This window comes from Cricetulus griseus, chromosome 4 (assembly GCF_003668045.3).
Source record: "Cricetulus griseus strain 17A/GY chromosome 4, alternate assembly CriGri-PICRH-1.0, whole genome shotgun sequence".
NCBI classification, from domain to species: Eukaryota; Metazoa; Chordata; class Mammalia; order Rodentia; family Cricetidae; genus Cricetulus; species Cricetulus griseus.
In genome coordinates this window covers 17,019,727-17,025,839 of record NC_048597.1, presented here as the reverse complement: position 1 = coordinate 17,025,839, position 6,113 = coordinate 17,019,727, and the positions used below count along the sequence as shown (strand labels likewise).

Below are 6,113 nucleotides of genomic sequence, written 5' to 3'. Positions count from 1 at the left end.
AAGGTGTGGATGCTAGACAGTTACCAAAACCTTTGGGCAACATAGAAGGTACTGTTAAGACTATTGGCTAGCAGTTGCCGCAGGACAAGCTGAAACTCGAGAAAGAGGACAGTCAGGAGACATAAGTGGAGGGACAGACTCCATGGTCTGTGAAGGCAAAAGTAAGACCCAGACTGATGAAAGGATGGGTGTGTGGATCAAATTCAAATTCAAAGTTTGGATCAATAAAATATGTAACGTGTTTAGTTCTAGCCTAACTTCATGGTTTCTTCTTCCTATTAGATAAGTAACTTTCTGGTTGCATTAATTTTTTTCTTTCAAAGTTTAATTTATTAAAAGAATTTTCTACAAAAGGAAAGAAAAAGCCCTGAGTGTTCTGTAGTTTGTACATTCGCCCTTTTCCTTGGTTCTTTATAGAAAAACAAAGCTGCTCAGCGGCTTTTGTTCTTCGTTTTCTGTCTTGTTCGTTTTCCCGGTTGCTTATTTGCCCCTTTCTTCCCAGGCTTCCTGGGGCGCTTGCTGTGAGCCACCTTGGCTCGGAAGCTGGAGACATCGGCGTAGCCCTCACCTCATTTGGGGCCTTTCTTCTTTCCACCAAAACCAAACTTCTGGGTTTTGTACCGTCGTTTGGCATTGGGCCCTTTACTCATCTGCTGGCCCTTAGCTCTTGCACTGCTTCTGATCCTCCTCAAGGAAATCGAGTTTATCAGAGAAGCCTTTCTGGCATTTCCCGAAGGTATTCATCGTATGTGCTTTCTCCCGATGCTCTTCTGAAGGACCTCAGGCTGCACCTTCTTTCTGTACTTCCTAGGAGCTCCAACTTGCTTGGCCTTTTCAGATTTCTCCATGGCAGCCTGTTTCATCTACAGCTTCTGTCGAATCTTCCGAATCTGCTGATCCAACTTGGCCATTTCTGCAAAATAATCGGTGGGTCGCTTGGTGGGGACTTGGAGCTGGGGTAATACTGCAAGCACTGCAGCCTGGGCCTGGCGGTAAATACTCATTTCCCTCTGGAAGTCGTCTTCTGGATTAACATTTTTCTTCTGGTCCTTGTGTGTGTGTGTGTGTGTGGGGGGTGTTGGCTGAGTTTCACTGACTTCTGGCACTCCAGGGTCACATAGAGCCTTTCAACCCACTCCAGATCCCATCTGAATTCAGGGTGACAAACACTGCTTAAACTCATTTGCTTCATTCACCCCCTTCTTCGGCCTCTCCAATGCAATGTTGAGGCCTGGTTTTAGGAGCCTTCGGGAAAATGCATCCTGCAACCCCTGGTCTGAGACAAGAGACTCTTCCTACTCGGCATCCATCCAAGTCTGAGAGCGGAGGGTAGGCCATGTCCACGTGCCCTGAAGACACACTGCACGAGCAACTTCTCTACAAGCCTCTTGCATTATTTTTTAAAAGCAAATAATTTGCTTTTGCCACACCAGTGCATAATTTGTCCTCTCTAAACTTTCTCTGTAGTTTTCTTTCTATTTTTATAAACAAAAAATAAATCAAATTTATAGCAGGAGATTATAAGAATACTGCTTCAAAAATGCCAACTTATTTACCATACCTTGAAGTATCTGCTTTCGTTAGATTGTGCCAACTTCTGGGTTCTTAGAATTGCATAATTTTGTGTCAAGAGTTTTGCAGAGACACAGAACAGGTAAACTTCGTAGAAATGTGTAGAAACCACTCATTTAAAAAAATTGACTTGTTCAGTGATGGCAGCTTTAGGATGAGCCAAGAAATTGAAAGCAGCCACTGGGGTGGATCTTGTTTGTATCCACAGGCGTGGCACACAGGAGAACCTATACTGGTTCTCTGTCCTTTGCATTGGGAAGAGCTGATGTCTGGAAAAGCCCAAAGTGCAGGTTAGAGACAGTCAGGAAGGAAGGAAGGGCTCTCTCTCAATCAGATGAAAGCCTTCTTCTTTTTCTTCTTTTTCCTCTTCTTCTTTTTCCTCTTCTTCTTTTTCTTCTTCTTTTTCTTTTTCTTCTTCTTCTTCTTCTTCTTCTTCTTCTTCTTCTTCTTCTTCTTCTTCTTCTTCTTCTTCTCCCTCCTCCTCCTCCTCCTCCACCTTCTCCTCCTTCTTCCTCCTCCTACATGGGCCATGCCCATATCTTTGAGCTTTATTACCTATAGATTCAAATGTGAAGCCCATCCAAACCTCCCTTACAGGAATACCGATGACATGTGACTGGACATCCGAGAGCCCAATGCATACAGACATTTAGTCCTTACAGTTCCTGTCTTCAAGGAGTTTATAATTTACTAAACAGAAAAGTAAAATAGGAACACATAGCTTTGATGATGTGAAACCCAACTCCTGAGATCAAGAGGTGTGTGTTGAGACATTAGAGATACTCTCCAGGACACGGAAAGAAGGGGACATTAGAGATACTCTCCAGGACACGGAAAGAAGGGGACATTAGAGATACTCTCCAGGACACGGAAAGAAGGACATTAGAGATACTCTCCAGGACACGGAAAGAAGGGGACATTAGAGATACTCTCCAGGACACGGAAAGAAGGGGACATTAGAGATACTCTCCAGGACACGGAAAGAAGAGTCCTGGGACAAGTTCCCATAACTGCTAGCAATGGCTAAAAGATTTGGGAAGGCAGAATATTTTTAAATGAAAACTTAAGTTTATAGTGAACTTACACTTTCCTGCTGACTAGAGGGGTGGGCTCATCAGAAGAACAGTTTGAGACAGAAGCACAGTCTACCAAGGGAAGTCACTGCAGCCTCTGGACTGGTTAGCCTTGTAAGCAGTTTAGAATGGCAGCTACAGTAAGTATCACATTAGCATTTGAGTTGAGGTTTCAAGATTATAAACCAATCCTTTTTTCTTCCTTATTCCAGCTCTTTGTCATTTAATTTAGAACATCTTAGGTTTTTTTCTCATCTATGCCCAATACAGTTATTTTAAAAATGTTATGATAATAGAAATGACAGGATGATTGAGTGAAGCTGTGGAGAAAGGTGAAGTCTGTAGTCACAAGACAAGCAGCATTTTTTAGTGAAACACTGGGATGTGCTGTTTTCTTTGTGGATATCAGGTCCCTGACTATTGTGAGAATACTCAGGGTATCTCTAAGTCTTCTGCATGGGAAGTGAATGGGCATTTGAAGGTAGAATATCACCACAGTGAGAGTGAGAGTGAGAGTCTAGGGAGAAATCAAGACTGCCCCAAATATGTTGGACTGATTCTTAATGGAGAATACACTCAAGTGAAAATTTCTGAGATTCATGATTCACCAGGACTCCTAAGAACAAAACTGTTTATTAGTATTATTTAATTTTGCACATGAGTATTTTGGCTGAATGTAGGTAAGTATAGATGTGCTTGTCTGGTGCCTACAGAGGTCCAAAGAGGGTGTCAGGCCCTCTGGAACTGAAGTTACAGATAGTTATGAACCATAATTCAGGATCTGGGAACTGACCTGGATCCTCTTCAAAAGCAACAAGTGGTTCTAACAGTTGAACCATCTCTGTACCCCATTTTTAATTATTAAATTTGAAAATTGTGTGAAATAAAAAAAATAAACATGCAAATAGAGAGTACATACATGCCATACCTCTTGAATCTCTTTTTCTTTCTTTGCTACATACCTGAGGCAAATCTGAGAAATTCTTCCATGTCACTTCCACATATTTCAAAATATGTCCCCAAATATAATTTATAAAAACCAAAATTGAATGCCATTTATACCTAAAAATAATAATATTTAATACCATTTGGTATATACATGTATGCAGACCATTAAAATAGCCCTAAGTGCCTCAAATAGTTCTTTATACAGTTGATTAATTGGACTGTTCAAGGTCCTAAAGTCTTCAGAGGTGAGCTTAGTTCCCTGTTTTGATTACTATTATTGAATACTATTATTGTTGAGGAAGTTGGATCTGGTTTCATTTAAAATGTCCCATGTTCAGGGTGTGTTATTGTGGTCCCAGCTCAGCTTTGCATCACAGGGTTCCATTGGACCTGAAAGTTAGAGATCCTTTCCAGACCTTTGCTACGTTGTGAAAAGGGCAAGGATGGGCAGGATTTGAAATGCAGGATACAGATCAAAGAACAAAGGAATGGGGATGGGTTGGGTGGGAAGTGGGTATTGTCTACCTGAAACCCAGGCAAAGAAATGCATGTGTGAAAATGGTGGTATGATGTGAGGGAAATATCTACACATGGTGGGTGGTAAATGATTGCCAGGGTGTCAATGGGCCCATTGAAGAACACTGGTCTGCCTCTCAGAACTGAATGGACTGAAGGACTTTAATTAACTTGTGACAAAGTTGGTGTGGGCGTAGTGACATTCCCATTCTTCCTTACTGTGATATGAGTTTAATCTTTCTTGGTTAGTAGAATCTCGGAGGAGAACAATGAAGGCAATCTTGTTATTTTTGGCAGATCTGGTTTTCATGTAGAAAGAGAATTTCACAAAAGCCCCTCTCTTGTCAGAGCATAAAAAAGAGGTTAGAGAAACCTTGGCTCTAAGACAGCTAATTTAAGGCCTTTAATTTCTCTTGGTTTGAAGTCTGCAACTTGTTAAAAGTGTCATGCTTTGAGATGTAATTTTTCCAGTCTTAACAGACATGCCAAGTGTTGAAACTCTGAGGTGCTTGTAAAAGAGTCAGTCTTAAATGACTAGGAAGATTGAATATCAAGAGTAAAATGTTTTCCCCACTAACTAGTGAACACTGCTTCATTAGCCTTGGAGATCCTTTAGCCTGAACACAGAACATATATTCATCTTTAGAAAAGGGTAGTGTTAGGTCTCAGAGGACTCCAGGACAAGTCTCACTCAGTGTCCATGGCTCCCAGCACTTCTCATTCTGCCCCTCACTCTGAACCTCTTGAACCCAGGGCTAACCAGAGCTTCCCTTCCCCCAGCCTTTCTTCCCATATAATTCAGCCAGTTCGGTGACATGCTGTTCTCCACACACTCCCTTGGCCCCTGGCTGGCTTTGTTCCTGATCTTTCCTGGTCTGCTCACTCTCTCCCCTCTCTCGCTCTTGCCATCTCTCCTCTCACTCTGCCGGTCATGTTCAGTGTGGACTCTTCCAGATGTCCCTGGCTACTGTCTCCCTCATATCTACAACAAACCTTCTCCTCAACCATACTTGGGAGCAGTTGGGTCCTCATTTTTCATTCAGATAGATTATGACTTTATTGTAGAGTCATGTCAAGCCCAATGGTGGTAACTAGTTTAGTACAACATAGCTTTAAAATTTTGTTGCTTTTACAGTGTTAGATCATAAAATAAAAAGTTGAACTGAAAATGCCTTGCTCTTCCAATCCTATCTCCCTGCTGCTTTTTGAGCCCTTTTGCTTTTTGTGACTCAGTGTTCATTTTAAGCCAAATATTTCAGTGTCAAATAAAAGTTCAGCCAGGCTGCTGGTTGCTTTTTACTTAAGTGTAGGATGGCACTCATAGACACCAACTCTGGTATGTTTTTAAATGGAATGTTTTTTATGAATTCTAAACATATTAAAAACATTTTCAGGACCCCTTTGTAAATTTCTTGCACAGTAGTGATGAGTGCAGACTCCAGCAACACCTCAAATATCAACTCTTCATTCTTGCCAAAACCTACTCAAGATGCCATGGCAGAGTTAATGATTTTCCCTTTCTATTCTCTTCATGTCATTTTTAGTTTCCACATTTCTTAGGTGGAGTACTCTAGTTACACTTGCCCCCAGGGGCAGTGAAGAAGATGAGACATTTCACACTGGCTCAAAATACCTGCCTTCTGCAGGCAGGTTTCAGCAGTGAGCAAAAGGGGGGCTGTGAGAATTTGGACTTGATAGCTCACCCAGCCATTTCTGGTTTGAGTGCTACAAAGAGAAAGATTTTTCACACTCCTCTCCAGACATATGAAGGCATGTATGGTCTATAGTGAAGATTGGAGCTGGATTATATATGTGAACAGCAAAGACTAAGAGCTTGTGGGAGAACTTCAGAGAATACACTGTGGGTCACTGTTCTCTTTGGAAAGATCAAGGAAAGGAAGAGATGATAAAAGAACAGAGATACGGGTGTCACTCAGAGAAACAGAGTTGCATGTTGATGTGTAGGCTCTGCTACAATGAATTACAACAAGCTGGTCACATTTT

At 41.6% G+C, this 6,113-nt stretch overlaps 1 pseudogene; it reads right to left on the bottom strand.

The window, feature by feature from the left end:
* Nucleotides 1–431: 431 nt before the first annotated feature.
* Nucleotides 432–1,338, bottom strand: LOC100753313 (annotated as a pseudogene).
* Nucleotides 1,339–6,113: the final 4,775 nt, after the last annotated feature.